Raw genomic sequence first — 15,990 nt, 5'->3', positions numbered from 1 at the left:
GCAGACATCAGAAAAATGTAGGCACCTTAGCTTCAGAAAAATATCAGAGAGAAGAAAATTTGGCTCTGCAACCATTTGTAGTTACCAACATTACTAGCAGGGAAGATCTCACCTTTGGGTCCTGAGCCCAAGAGAATCTTTACTTTGATTCAGTCATTCTTCAGTTAAAAAATGCATAAACTGTTGAATCTTAGACATAATTGACCAGATACTTTATAAAAGATGTTAAATAACAAACTTGATGTTGGAAATAAAAAATATTAAAATTTTTTAAAGAGTAATTAAATTACTTTAACCTTTCCATCTAACTCTGAAGATGCTGTTAGGTGTGAGGTGGCGTTTGTCTTTCCTAAACCTACCAAAAAGCTGTACAGATGCTCACAGGGGAACCAGTAATTCTATACTGCCTTAACACTGCCTAGAAAAAAACCCCAAAAACAGCTACTTTAGGCCAGTTTATGCAATCTAGTCTGGGACAAGATGAATGAAGGCTTCACCATATTTACTTTTTGCAATGCACCAAAAATATAGCCCAGAGTAACCTCTCTAATTCTGAGCTATCCACCTTTGTCAGCTAAACCCAAGAGGATTCATTCCTTTCCTTTCTTACATAATCTGGAATTCACATGTTATTACTAAACAAAAAACCTGCCTGTATTATTTTTCTCAACTGAAAATTTATTATTAAAATGTCTTTTTATCCTCATTCTTATATCTGTGCAAGTATCAGAGCTACTTATCTTTAGAAAAACAGTTGCAGCAGACCAGTACTACTTTCCCCAGAGAAATGTTTCAAACTTCCTTCCACAGCTCAAATAGATCCTGAGCAGATAATTGATGAAAATCTTTAGGAAAGTCAAAGTATTTCTATGTGAAGTTGCTTCCTTTCTGTACTGTAGTTTATAAAGTTTCTATGAAAATTGGCTACTGCTAGACTCTGGGCTACAGCACAAGTTGTTTCTCGGAGAAGCCTGAACCCTAACACCCTTCCACAGGGGATAGTCATGTCAGGGATTCAAAAGCTGAAATGCTGTTGCAGTGTCTACTCTCATCTAGATTGATTGGAAAGGTGATTAGATGAGAATAAAAGCTGTCCAGTAACCTGCTGATTATGAGTAATGCAAAGCCATATATTTTATCATATTTTGATCCCGCTATGATTTTTATAGCCAATGAGAAGGAAGGTTTGTAACTTGAAAAAAACAAGAACCCAAAGCTTATACTTTGTTTTAATATGACTATATTTTGTTAAGGGAAAATCTGTGTTGAGTATAGTACATTCAACTAGACCTCTGAGGTTCATTTCCCAGCTTTGTTCCTAAAAGATTTTGAAAGACATTACTGCCAGTTGGAAAATATGAAATGGAATTACTGCTTCGATGTTGGATGTGATATGAGGGTAAGATTATGCCTGCATTCCTGCAGCTTTTTCAGGAAATTGTGTATGTGAAATCCAAAGTATTAAAATCATGAAAGAGAAAAGACACTTCCATTCTACTGGTGCCTAAATGCAGTATTTCTAAAAGAGTTCACTCTGTTTAGTAATTTTACTCTATGGATGAAAAGACCTAAAATCCAAACATTTCCAATGTGACTGTGTTTTCAAGAGACAGTAAAACAGGCTCTCCTCGCAGTAACTCAGGATCTCTCTCACAGTAATTCAGATTTAACTTAACAAACAAAATACTGCTATGTGGATTGCTAGAAACAGCAAATTTTAAGTTATAATCATACAAATATTTTCACATTGTAGAAAAAATATGCCATCAAAATATTGGCTAAGACATTCATCAGAGGAAAGCAGGCATTTGCTATCAGGTAGTTTCTATCCAACCCTCACAGTTATTTAACATTAAAACTAGCAGAAATGACAAAACTCCGTATTTCTTTCCTAGCTTCTTCGGAGTACAATAAAGGAGAAATAGAAAAGAAAATAGAAGAGAAAACCAGACAATACTAAACCTACCTTGTCCTTGAAAACCTGTTTCCTGTGGTGCTTACAGTAATAGAGAACAAGAAGGATAGAAACTATGACTTTGCCTTGGTGTATTTCTGCATGTTTTGACAGTGTGATCTCATTGCCTCATTTCCCTTATCCTCATTTCCGTTAAACCATGGGGAGCAGCAGGGTCCCTCCTGGCCTTGGGACAAAGGTCAGCATAGAGGGACACTCTCTTCATTACTTGATTCACATAATTTCTAGTAATTTGTCACACATTTTTCATATAAATGTTTGCACAAGGCACCACCTGAAAGACAGATGAACATGGGTCTTCCTCCTGGCTCGGGTGTAGGTCAGCTATGATTGCTTCAAGCCATGCCACTGTTTTCTGCTTCTTGCCCAGGGATGCTGCCTGGTGCAGGAGTATCAGCCCTCTGCTCAGGTCAGCAGAAGAGCTGCTCCCAGCTTCGCACTAGCCAGCCTCATTCCCTCTAGGTGGGTAACAAACCATGGCACCGGTCTTGACAGCCTTCCTGCCTTGCATCCACATTTTTCTGGCTTGGGTGAATTCAATGCACAGATCAAGAAAAGTTTCTGTGCATATGAAATGTCCTGAGTGTAATAAGCAACAGTATGTCACTTGTCTGTGCTGGTGTCCTGGAACTGAGAAGCATAGAACCTGCCTCTTCATGTACCCCATAGTACAGTCTGAGTACAGAGCCCTGTCTTCTTCATCTTTAATATTTTTTACAGAAAAATGAAGTTATTAAAGTAGAAAACAACATTTAAATCTCATTATTTATAATGTTCACTGAGTGCACTGCTTTTCAGTGTTATATCTCACTGCAAGACTGGTAAATCCTATCAAATCTGTCCTGCTTCTGTTTGTCTGTGTGTTTTACATCTTCACTCCCATCAGTCTTTGTTCTTGTTGTTTTTCTGGGCAGAGAAGGAATAGGTAGGGGATGGTTATTGAGATATTTCCTCTTCTTTACGTCTCAATTCCTCAATTTTATTCACAGAGTAAACAGAAAGACACTATCATGTACCCTGCTATGACATTTCATTTCAGGACCTGCAGAAGTAAGGACTTCTGATTGCTGCTCTGTAGAGGAATTGAAAGAAGTCTGCTGGAGCACTGTAATAATGCCGAGACTTTTGTAACTACTCAGTTTCTCTAATTCTTGAAACTGGACCCTCTTCTATTCTCAGAACAGAATTATTCTTGGAACTCTGAGTCCTAGTACTAGAGAAGTTGGGTGATGGTGTAACTGCTACAGTGAATTAGGTTACTGGAAGCTGAGCTGGAATGAGTCTTAATTAATTTTCAAGTAATTTTTCTTAATAAATTCTTTCATACAGATTGAAAAAGTTGAAATCTTCAATATTTATACAGAGCAAACAACATTCTATCAGTTTCAGTGTTGGCAATTTAATTAATTGTATGGAATGTAAGACTTCATGACTATACTCAAGATCACCTCTGCAGAGGATTTGGGGTACTACACAGGCATCCCAGTCTTGTCAATTAGAGTTTCATAGCAATGTTTGACCTAGACATGGATGACTTCACCTAGCCAGGCAACCTGATGATGAAGTTCTCCTTAGCTGCCATGCAGTCTGAAGGATGATTTGATTTGGTCAATGAAAAGGAGGGGAGTTGCACGTCAGGGTAATCTAAACGCCTCCTTTTCAAGACATATTTTACCACAGACTTTTTGGGTCAATCTGTATTCTTTTAAAAACCAGAATAACTGTACAACTTTTATATTAATAGCTTTGTAGCCTTTAATTTAAAACATAAGAATTCCACAATTTGCATTTAGTCCTTTTCATAGCTAATGCCAAGAGTGAATATTGCAGTTATAGTAATCAAGAGGTTAATAATCAAAATAGTATATTTGCTTAATTTCTGATTTCTTTGCTCTGGTTTAATCTATTTTAAACCAGTTACCTTTTATGTGAGGTATCTAGAAACAGGAAGGAAAGCGCAAGCAGAAGTTTGCTAGATATGAATTTGTCTATAAAAGGACCAAAGAGCTCCAAACACAGCACCTCTCAGGACAGGGCTATCCAGTAGATACACTTGGCAGCTCTGTTCTGGATATTACAGTACTTGAAAGCTGAATTAAAGCTCAGGTCCTTACTGTGTGGGGATGATGCATCCAGACATTTGTTTTAGTTTACAAGTATAGTTTTTCTCCCTGTTTCCTTTACTTTCTTGATTTAGCATGTTTGTACTCGATCCTAGGCTACCATCATGTGGCCACTTTGAGAATTTTCCCAAGTAACAGAAACAAAGGCTGATTACTCACTGAGCCTGGAAAGCAGCAAGGCACTGCCAGCGCACAAGATGAAGGCCACTTGCCTATTTCTGACAGCATAATTTTCCTTCTTGATGGCACTCAGTAATCCTTTATTTAGACATTCTGTTCTTTGTTTTGTGTCTGTTTTACTCTGCTTTTATTCCCCCCCCCCCGTAAACACTGAAAAAACACACTTTAATTTCAGAAGGAAAATTTTTCTGTAAGTAGCAGCCTTGGGTCAATCCATGCCTTAAACTCTAAATCACATTTCTACCCACACATTTCATAAACTCAGTTTCAGATCATCCCCAGGTAAATCCCTTCTGTAAGTCCTCTGATATGGTCCCCCTCAACAGCCTTGTCTCTAGGTTGGAGGGACATCAGTTTGACACACGGATGGCTGGATGGGCTCATCCAAAGAGTTAGAGTCAGTGCTGCAATGCCCAAGTGGAAAACAGTAACAAGTGCTGTCCCAAAAAGGTCCATGCTTGGTTGAGCACTATTTCACCTCTTCAGCAGCACCACAGCCAGTGGGATCAAGGGCCCCCCTTCAGTGAGTTTGAGGATGGCAGCAGGCTGAGTGGTGCAGTTGTTGCATTAGAGGGAAGAGATGTTGTCCAGAGGGAGACTTGAGGCTTGACAGTCTTGAGGAGTAGGCTCATCTAAACTTCATGGAATTAATAATGTCCTGCTCCTGAGCTGGGGCAATCCCCAGCTCTGTGAACAGGTTGATTAGAGAAGCTGTGGATGCTCCTTCATTGGAAGTGTTCAAGATAAGGTTTGGGGCAGGGTTGGACTAGACAGTGTTTGAATATCTCTTCTAATTGAAACCATTCTTAGATTTTGGTATTTTATAAAATATGATTGCAGTAAACACTCTCCAAAGCATCTGAGTTAGTATTTCAGACTGGGACTCAGATATGGAAACATCTGTTTCTATATATTTGCAGCCATCAGGGTAGGAGCAGAGATGTCCAGGTCACCCAAGGCTATACTGTGAAGGAAAAGTTTGCACCAAGTAAAGGTACTTACAGTAGACTCATTTTTATTCATGCAATGATAGAAATAGTAATTTTAAAGAAACAACGTGGCTGATATATTCATTGCAGAACCAAACTGGTTTATTTGTCAGAGCACTTTATCAGGCAATAATCCACATTGGAGTTGGAGTCTACCACAATTTGAAACCCAAATCCAGTCTCCAGCCAAAGTGGATATTTATTGTGGTGTTAACATTTCACCTTAGGCTTTTTCTTGATGTACAACAAATTGTCTAAAGAGTGGAATATTGGAAATAGTTTTGATAAGGACAGTGGGGCAGAACAGCATTTTCCTCACTTGATAAGGACAGTAGAAGAGAATAACTGCTGTTACCTTGTTGTTGTATTTCATATTTCTAAAGTCCCATACCTTCTCAGCAATATTTCTTGGTGGCAGTTCTTCACAGCTTCTGCTTGCTGTTGCTTCTTGGTAAAGACTCCTTCCAGGCTCTCCCTGACTGGCCACGCCCAGCCCCTTTTATCCCAGTTATCTTCATTAGCTACAGCTGCAGCCCAGTTAAGGACATCACAGCTGCAGCCCATCAAGAACAACCGGGGCTTATCAGGGCAAGGCCTATATACAGATATTCAAATACAATACAGATATTTTACTAGGACTCCTACTATAAATAACATCTTACTCTTATCAAGGACAGTAGAACAGAAAAACACAGCCTTGAAGAAATAGATAAAGGGTATAACTTAGGCAGACAGAAATCATGCAAAATGCAAGGAGGATGCCAGCTCAGCTCTGCAAGGCTGACAAAGCAGAAGTTATGCAAGGCAATGATATTGTGCTTACTCAAACGTGGGGACTGAGGAGCAGCCATCTACAAAGGACACCAGGCATTGAAGACAGAGCCCAAAGAACAACATTAGGGGTGTGATTATATAAAATAAAATCAAGGAGGTGGGGATATCGAATGAATACGGAATCAGTGTGCATGGTACAATCTCTGTTCACCTGATGCTCAGCACACTTGATTAAAGGAAATATCCTCGGGGTAACCAGTATGCTGCAATAAAGGATGGCTGTTTTCTAATACTCAAAACTGTGCTAGAAGGTTTCTATCCAGCCAATTTCTGTATCAGATTAAATAAAGGTTTTTAGCTACAGATATTGTTAGTTCCTAGTCCTAGATTCTATTTTAGTAGTTTATTTTATTTTAATATTTAGTATTTTTTTTCCAGAATTAAAGCTCCATACAGTGGATGTTAAACAAGACTTCAAAGATGGGATTAATTTCTAAAGTGTAGATTAAAACTGCATATTGTATTCACTTATAATTTAGTTACAAGATTCCGTGCTAATTTTAAACTCTGTAAAAAGAAATGGATTCTTTCTGGGTGAAAATGAACAGGGTGAGGAGGGTGCTGTTTTATCAGAGTGTATTTATTTTAATTGAAAATAATGATAGCTGAATTTGTGTAGATAAAAATATCCTAGATTGAAAATTCTCTATTACAGAATTCCTTTGCCTTTCAAGTTACAGTGACATTTACTGGATTGTTCCTAGAAAGATGATATGCATCAGTCTGAAACTGTGGTTCTACAGCACATAAGTTCTTGCATTTCTTTCCCACACAGTATTGTACTCTCTCTCAGAGAGAATTGTGCTGAAGTCACTTCCAGTCTAGGCTACTCTGAGTTTTGTGTGAGAAAATATTAAGGAAGTAAATAAATTATGTGCTTCCTCTGCCTTTCTGTATTTCATAGCAGACTTGGGCTTATCATGTTCTAGTAGCGAAGATTTGCATTTAAGCTATTTTATTCTTAGATGTACCTCATTCATTGATTCATTGTCGAAGTTTGTGAGATACACTATCCAAGAAAATTCTGCTTTTCTTTCTTTTCAAGTCTTTTAAACAACTATTTGCCCTGCATTTTTCAATTTGTTGTAATTCCTATGAGATTTTTAGAAAATATACAGTGCTCTTAAAACCCTAAATATTGAATAGCTCTTAGCATTCTTTCCACCCATATTGAGAGCAGCCACTCTATTAAAGCATCTCTGGTTTTAGCTGTAAAGGAAGCAGAAAAGATCCCTGTCTGCAGTCAATCTTTGCCACATTGACACGTCCTTTTCAGGGTTAGCAGCCTTCTTTACTGACCTGTTGATCACAATTTTTCCTAATTTGGCTAGTCTCTTTGTTCAAAGGACAGGTACAAAACTCAGCCATGTAATCATAGGTCTGATCTAATGGGAGATAATCAATATTAGTATCTCACCCAGAAGAAGGGATGGCTCTGAGAGAAAAACACCTCTTTAGCAAGTTCTCCTGAAGGTATTGGTAAACCTACATGAGATAAGGCAATGGCTTTAAATTGAAAGATGGCAGATTTAGATTGGATAGGTTTGAAGAAATTCTTCAAAGAGTGGTGATCACTGAACAGGCTGTCCATAGAGGTTGTGGGCTCACCACTCCTGGAAGTGTTCAAGGCCAGTTCGGTTGGGGCTTGAAGCAACCTGGTCTAGGGGAAGGTGTTCCTGCCCATGGCAGGGGGAGGAACAAGATAATCTTTGAGGTCCTTTCCAACCCAAACCATCCTATGATTCTATGATTCCTCAGAAACAAAACCTTGTTAAAATAAGGAGCAATGGTTTAAAAGGAAGATAAACATTTAGCCACACACACTTGCCAGATAAAAATGAAGTGGAAGTGGCTAAATTAGTGTGATTCAGCCTAACGCAGGGAACAGTTTAAAGAGTGATGACAATCCTGAATCAGCAGGGCAAACATGTGAACTCTGATGTCAATAGAGCTGGTGGAACTACCAGCAAGATGAAGTGCACTGGTAAGGATTGGGGGAATAAAAAGTGATCTCTACCCTTTCAACCCCATTGATCAGTCAGATCTCCGTGACTGAAGGGGCAGAATCTGACTGATTTACCAGATAGCTGATCTGACTGCAAGCAGGGAGGTGAGTAAGCTGATCTGTGGGAAAAGGGAAGTAACACTGGACAGAATGTGGGAAAGGATTTGAAAATGTTAAGGCAAGCTTGATCCATAGTGGAAGCTAGAGTTTTGAGAAATCATCTCAGAATGAAGAGTATGTCACACTGGGACTCCCCAGAACACTAAATGGGGAATTATATAAGCTTCACAGTTGAAGCAGCATCATAGAGGGTTGCATTCTCTCATCTTCGCCATCAGAAAAGCATGTGTCCTTCCTGGGGCACTGAAAACCATGGATGGACTGAAACCGCTGTGAACCTCTGCCATAGGTAAGTCCTAACAACATTCCTTTTTAAAATGTCAGCACAATTCACTCCCTTCTCTCAATTTTCCAGAGGCAGGAACCCTCCCTCATTTCTCTGTGCTGGACCAGCCTTCCTCTGTCTGACAGATTTAAACCCAGGTTCTCCTCCACCTTCATTGTTTTTTTTTCAATCGTCAAGCAAAAAATTTTATTTTAGTCAGAAAAATCAAGTACCCTCCACTGAGATACTGAAAAATAACTTCCACTCTGCACTCACAAGTTATTTTGAAGCATAGGTGCAGATTTCAGATGGCTCTCAAATGTTTCTAAAATGTAGAATAAAACAGATTTATTAACTGTGTAACATTTTAGGACTTTATCAAAATATTTCCTGGCTATTTTTTTAGTGACGACAAGCAACAGTGTCTTTAGATAGGTCAATCTTTTCAGTGAGAATATAGTTGTTTCAAAGCTCATTGCTGTTACAACCCACCCCAGAAGATGAGGGTAAACCAGTTTTTTTGGGGGGGGCAGATAAGAGTAAAGTGACACTGACTGGTAGATGAATAAAAATAGAAATAGGGAGGGTTTATTTTAGAACAGTTTGTGTTAGGGAGAGCACAGGACATTGTAAGAGCACTATCCCACCTCCCATCTGCTTCTTATAGGCCTCTTCCCTTACCTGGCTCAAACCCCAGCTTGCAGCCTCTGGTGGTGCTAGTGCACCCTCTCTGCACCTGGATGATTACCTTGAGCATGGTCAAGGTAATCAAAGCCCCTGAAGCTTTTGCAAATGGCCCGTTGTTTTGAGTCATTAACCATTTTAACATTCCAGACTCTCAAATCTGCCTTTCAGTGGGCTTTCTTTCTCAGTGTGTTGGCCCTGAGCAGAGGCTGAGGTACCACAAGACCTCAATGGAAGAATTTTTATTAATGAGCTTCAGATTAGTAATAAGGAGTTTGAACAAGCACAATTATCAATGTTGACCAATAATTAGTACTGATGAGCAGAGTGCCTAGAAATGTATCTTTCTGTAAAACAGAATGAATTTCTGAATATCTCTCTGGGTGAAGTGACCAAGAGAAATTATTTTCTTAGATGGTTCAGTTGTGAGGAAGCTGACATGTTTTGAAACTGAGCAAAAGCTATTCCACAAACAAGCAGTTTACTTACTTTCACTTGGCAGATGGATGGACGTTTTCCCTCTGCCTCTCTCTGATGAATTTTACATCACCAGACTGTTTGGCTGAGAGTCAGTTTTCTTTCAACTGAGTGTTAAATGCTGCTCTTCACTGCTGTGCTCTTGGGCAGATAGAGTTTGGTAGGAAGGAATGTTGCAAGGGTAAGGGAATTCTTCCTAGAATGATGGCTATGGCAGGTGGACAGCCTTTTTTCTTCGCCATGTTTGGTTCTATAATGGACATTGACATCCTTGTCTTCACTGAGAATGCCATCTGCTCATAGAAGTTGTCGTATTTGGTTAGGCCATAAGCACCCTATATGAGCACTAGATGTTTTATTTAATATCACAAATCTAGACAGGAAGCAGATTTTTAGTGACTACTTGTAAATCAATAGACACTTTGCCAGTGCCAGTCCTAGTTCTTGATGGTGGCATTATTAGGAAAATTGAGACCTAAAGTTTAAAAATGTTGTAGGGAGTTTTTTTGAGTACCTGAAATGTTTTCTGCATACCAGCAGGGGAGGGAAATAGAATGAATAATTTGGAAAGAAATTCTTATATTAATTGTATAGAAGCAGCATGGAGACAATTTAACATTGATTCATGAAAGGAGTAGAATGGAGAAATTTTTTCTTGTTTAGCATCTCTTTTTCTTTTTTTTTTTAAATTTGTGTGGTTTTAAAGGTTTTATCCTAACAGGGAGAGCAGATATTAACTATTCTGCTGTCAGCACTTGAATATCTGATCAGGAATAGTTGCACAAATTAATAATCAGGTGATGATATATATGTTCTGAAGTGCCTAGGAATTTTCTCTGTATTAGGCTATGTTTCACCAGTTCTCTTGAAATAATACAGAAGGATCTCTTCCTAGAAATATTCAGGATGCATAGCTATTGTTCTAATGATAAAAGATAAATCATTCTTTCAAGCCTTATTGTCTTAGGCTGCTTGTAGTCACAACTATTGCGATGCATCAGTAGTCTGACTGTCACCCCAGAGGAAATTTGTGTGCATAATGAGACATCAGCTTCTGACCAGTGTTGAGTTTTTTAATGTAGTTCATTAAATTTAAAATGGAAATGACAGAATAGTAGCAATTAGCTATTTCAGATATATCTGGTGTGATTTGAAAATTTGTACAGTCTCTCTATGCCTCAGTTCTTCACTCAAGAAAGATTAGGGATCTGATTTTTTGTGTTCATGCCTTCCCCCATCTCTCCCATTAAATGCAGTGCATATCCTAAGGCAGGTGTTAAATGGTCTAGTCTGATGGTTTTGTACTCACAAACCTTACAGCACTATTCTTGTAATTGAAATATTTCACTGATTCCTCTAGATTAACCAAGGCCAAACATGGCTGTATAGTATTGCACTCCTTTATAGGACTCTTTCTCACCTCAATGCAAATGATGAACTAAGAAATACCCTACAGTGAACCTGAAACCTGCACATTCTCTCATAAATCTCTGCCTGTAGGATTCAAGAGAAACTGGAACAGAGGCATTGGATCTAAGGCTGACTTTCACTGTCAACAGCTGGCTACTTGTTGCAGCTGATAATTTTCAGAAAACAAAGAGATGTCTCCTCCAGGAGATCTCAAGCCTCACTGTGGTGTATGTACATACACATAGTTTGAAAAGTATTACAAAATAATCCATGACAAAAGAAATGTTACATTTTGAGACTGAAGAGGCAGAGCAGAAGGCTGCATGACAATTGCCATCCCTATTATATGAAACAGAAACATGAGATCAGATTTAAAGCAGAGCTAAGATACCCAGATGGTGGAAATTTAGTGACTGCAGTAGAAAGCTGTGATTTCAAAATTCCCTTCTGTTAACAAGCAGTATCACTTTCAGGACACCCCCTGCTATCCTTCAAGCCTGCCTCACTAATCCTTTGCAGTGAAACATGTTAATAACAGCCCAAATTTCTGAAACTTCATTTTCACTTCAGTACAAAGCAAACTGAGTTTTTCCCTCTTCCTCTCTTGGTGTAAACAGAGGTGGAACCCAAGAGCCCCCCAAATATCCCCAGCACATGATTGCAAATGCTAGTTCTGTTGACATAACAAACTAGACTGCAGGGACTGTGACAAGGGAAAGACCTTGTCCTTTAGTCACAAAGACCTTGTCCTTTAGTCACAATGACCTTGTCCTTTAGTCACAAAGACCTTGTCCTTTAGTCACAAGCTTGAGACTTCTGTGGCCCCACACAGGGTTCAGAGGACTGAGGCAGAAGGGGCTGTCAAGTACTGAGCACTGCTCAGAGCGCAGGCTTTATGGAGTGTGAGCAGTCCTTCCTTTCCACAGACACCTAGACCCTGCTGAGGTAACTGCAGAGTGCACTGGCTTTATGGATATTTTTAATTACATGACTTGCTGTTTTGATCAGCCCAAATCCACACGTGATTCCAATGCATCCCTCTGATGGACTGAAACTGCAACACAACTCACTGTGAGAGTCTATTAAGGATGAAAAAAAGGTGCTGAGTTTCTGCCATTCCTGCTTTCCTGAATAAATCAACAACATATGAAGATTTGAAAAATAAAATAAAAATATTTATTTATTTAAAATTTTAAGAGGGCTCCAAAAAATGTGTGCAAAGTAATTAACTTCTTTTCTCTGAAGTCAGTAATGGCAGTGAGTTATGGTGTAAAAGAAGAGGAAGAAACATATTGCAATTGTTGAGGTGCTACCTGTACTTAATTCAAAGTACAAACCACACCTTAACCAGACAAAATCTGCATGTTTTTCTAATAAACAGGAGACACAGGGGAATAAAGTTTTCTACATTTTAAAAATTGAGTACTGGGCTTTTGGTCAGGTTTGCCACTATTAGCACTGGATTTGAGATTCCAAGTCACACTCTTCTCACTTAAATAAAACACACTTCTAAATATAGTCAGAGTTCTCCAGAAACATTTACCTTCCTTTATCTCAGTTCATCATTAGAAAAATGTGGGTTTTGTACATCCCCACCATAAGATCATGTCTGATTAACACCAGAAGAAGGAAGCAATTGGCTTAAAGCACTTGAGGTAAAGTTGGTTTAGCTTTACCTTGAATTTTACTATCTAGCTTTAACAAAAAAACCCAAACCAAACCAAAAAAACCCCAAAACAAACCCCACAAAAACAAGAAAAAAGAAACAAACAAAAAAAAACACCAAAAAAAAAACCATAAAAAACCCCTCCAAAAACATGGACCTAAACATATCGCCTTCTAATCTAAGATCAAGATTAGCTTATTGAATCTATATAGATGCCATCTTGACATCTTCAGTGTCATGCTTTTTATAAGCTACAAGAACATAAAATTTGGTGGGTGATTGGTTGATGATTTATGATCATGGTTTGTATTTTTGTTTGGTTTTTTTGGGGGGTCAGTTCTGGAGTTAATTCTATGTTTGTTTGGGGGGTGGTTATGGAGTGATGATGACAGTTGGTTATTGTTTTTGATACTAGGAAATATAGAGAAATATCTGACTAGATATAAGTCAGAGTAATCACTGTCAAAAAAATTTATTGAAAGAAAGAGGCACCCAAAAAACAAAGCAGCTGTTTTTAAGACTTTACTATTAACAACCAAAAAAATTTAGTTGATCTTCTCTACAACATTTCTATAGCTGGATTTTTTTGTTTGTTTGTTCATTTGTTTGTGTTTTCTTGAAACATACATTTTTAACACACATACTGAAAAAAATAAAACTCTTTCCATACATAACTGTAACAGCCTCTGCCTGGGATGAGAGTGAAGATATTCAGGTTCCTAGCACTCCACTGAACAAGCACTGAAGGTGTTTTATGGGATTCTTCCATTTTCAGCATTTCTCTGCTGTGTCCAGTACCCAAAGATGGGGAAAAGCAAAGAAGAGTTGGCTTCCGTGCTCTGGAAAGGATCACACCAGCTAACAAATGATAAAAAATATTTTACTTGATCTCTCAGCCCTTTATAGAAAGGATTGTGAAATATTTTGTCCAAATTTGGCAGTTTTTGAAAAGGCAATAAATAATGCAGTCTTGACACCTTAAGTTCATTTTTGCATCAAAACCTGGGGTCAGATCCTTAGTGAATAAACTTTTTGATGTGAACAAGGTGTCATATCTGTTCCAAGCCAAAATACAAAACCAAAAATCCCCCCCAAAAAAACCAAAAAACCCAAACAAACAAAAAAAAAACCCCAAAATCACCACATTTTTTATCCATTATTGCCCCTCCAAATTCAGCTTAACATGGAAAGCTGGAATGCAAAATATCAGTGTGTATGAACAAAATTGTTGATTTCAAGCCCACTTATTATCAAGTCAGTCAACTCCACCAAAAATGACATTCATAAGTTGTCAGTGTGCCTTGCAATTGCAATTTGCAACTGCAAATTAACTTACTTTATAACGAAGCCAGTTAAAAGGAAAATTTCAGAGACCAGGCTGGGCAAACCTTCAGACATGAAGAGTTAAACAGACAGTCCTACCTCTTCAAGATGCAACATTTATTTGTTCTTTTTCCTGATTAGCTCTGTGATTTTTATTTTTTTTTAATTTGCTACAAGCTAAAAGATACATATCAGCCACTAAAAACGAGCAGAACAATGGCAAGTAGGGTAGGATCTTTCTGGGATTTTAATTTCATAGGTCAGTCTTGAACTGTGTGGTTTAATTTCTTTTTTAATCTGACTTCTTCTTAAAAGATAAAAGGTTATTAAAATACATAAAAAAGTTTTGAAACCTTTCTCTTCCATATACAAAAAGGGGAAAGTAGTGGCAGCTTTGACTTCTGGGTTAGTCATGCAGAGATGTGTCTCCTTAGAGGTCCGAAGGCCTTGGGGAAGGTTCCAGGCAGTGTTTGCTTTATTCAGAGGTGTGCTCCAGCCCCTCAGTGGGAAGTGGCCCTTGCAATGGGCTTTTCTGAGGGAGTGCCTTGTGAAAAGGGAAGTCTCCTAAATCAATTTCTCGCTGTAGTCCTAAACCAAGACGTTCTCCAGTGCTGATCTGTCCCACTTCTCAGCCCAAGATGCATAGGTACCCAGGGTTTAACAAGCATTAAAACTGAGGTAAGTTTTGAAAAAAATAATGTAAATGGTACATTTGACTCTTCAGCTACCAAGAGATTTAAAGTTTATTTGACCTATATTGCTTATTTCATCATTCATCGATCAATTTCTACATTTTTTACTATAAAATACGGGATAGGGGTGGGGAGTGTTGAAAACCTGACAACCTTTAATTAAGTCTAAGTTTTAGGTAATCTTAATCAGACAAACAGTCACAGTGATTCCCTTCATCTAAAACTGTGCATTAGAACAATGAATAAAAGATTTCATTGTTTAATTGTTGAATTTACTTTCCAAATATGGCATAATACAATTTTCAAGACCACCTGAAATAGTCTTTTTTTGAAAATTTTACAATTTATTTTTCAAAGAAAACATATTTATATAAAAACTATTTCTTAAAAAATTAACTTTTACATTTAGGAAGATCTAATAATCAGGCCCAGAAACTTTTCAAAAATAGCTTTATTCAAACACACGTATAATAAATTTATTATAAATAATAAATTAAAAATTTAATAGTTTCATGTTCTGCCACTTGAACTAACAGCTCTTAAGTTTTATGAAACTTGTTTTAGCTATTTTAATTTTCCTTTCTCTGTCTGCTTCCCAAATTCAGCAGGTGGGTTTTGTACAAACAGCCTCTGCAGCTGCAGTGGTGGATGAGCTGGCAGCTCCTGTCAGTTCTATTCCCTTTCTCTTACTCCAGCAATGCACTACTGTACACCAGACATTGCTGGGCATCATATTAGCTGTAGCTGAAGCTCAGAAGTAAAAGAGATGGAACAAATTAAACAAAAAAAATGGTAAAATACATATAGTATTTTTTTAAAGCCCCATTTTTGACAGGACATGGCTTGAAAAGAATTTGGAGTTTCCTGTTTGTTTTTTTGCATTATTGTTGTTTTTCTAGATGATTTAGATTGTTGAGATAATTTCTGTCCCACTAGATTAACTGGACTGTCTGCAATTTTGGCTAGTTTTGGCATATTTGGCTAGCATGCATTTTTTTCAGAGACAAAAGAGCCAGACAATATTATTAGAAAAAAATTGTCAGGCAATGAATTTTATTTTGCACATCATGGACTGATTTCAGCACCATATGCTAACTCAAACCTCTTTGTAACACAGGATGAGGAGCACAAAGTCCTGTCTGCATATGTCTGAGAAGAAATGTTCTGCCTTTCAACTCATCTATGCTGGCATAAATGAAAATACTTGTTCTTTGACAAGTTGTGAATCAAAAGCTTTTTATGTATGG

The sequence above is a fragment of the Melospiza georgiana genome, chromosome 2 (genome assembly GCF_028018845.1).
Source record: "Melospiza georgiana isolate bMelGeo1 chromosome 2, bMelGeo1.pri, whole genome shotgun sequence".
Lineage (NCBI taxonomy): Eukaryota > Metazoa > Chordata > Aves > Passeriformes > Passerellidae > Melospiza > Melospiza georgiana.
Note: the sequence above shows the minus strand (reverse complement) of the source record.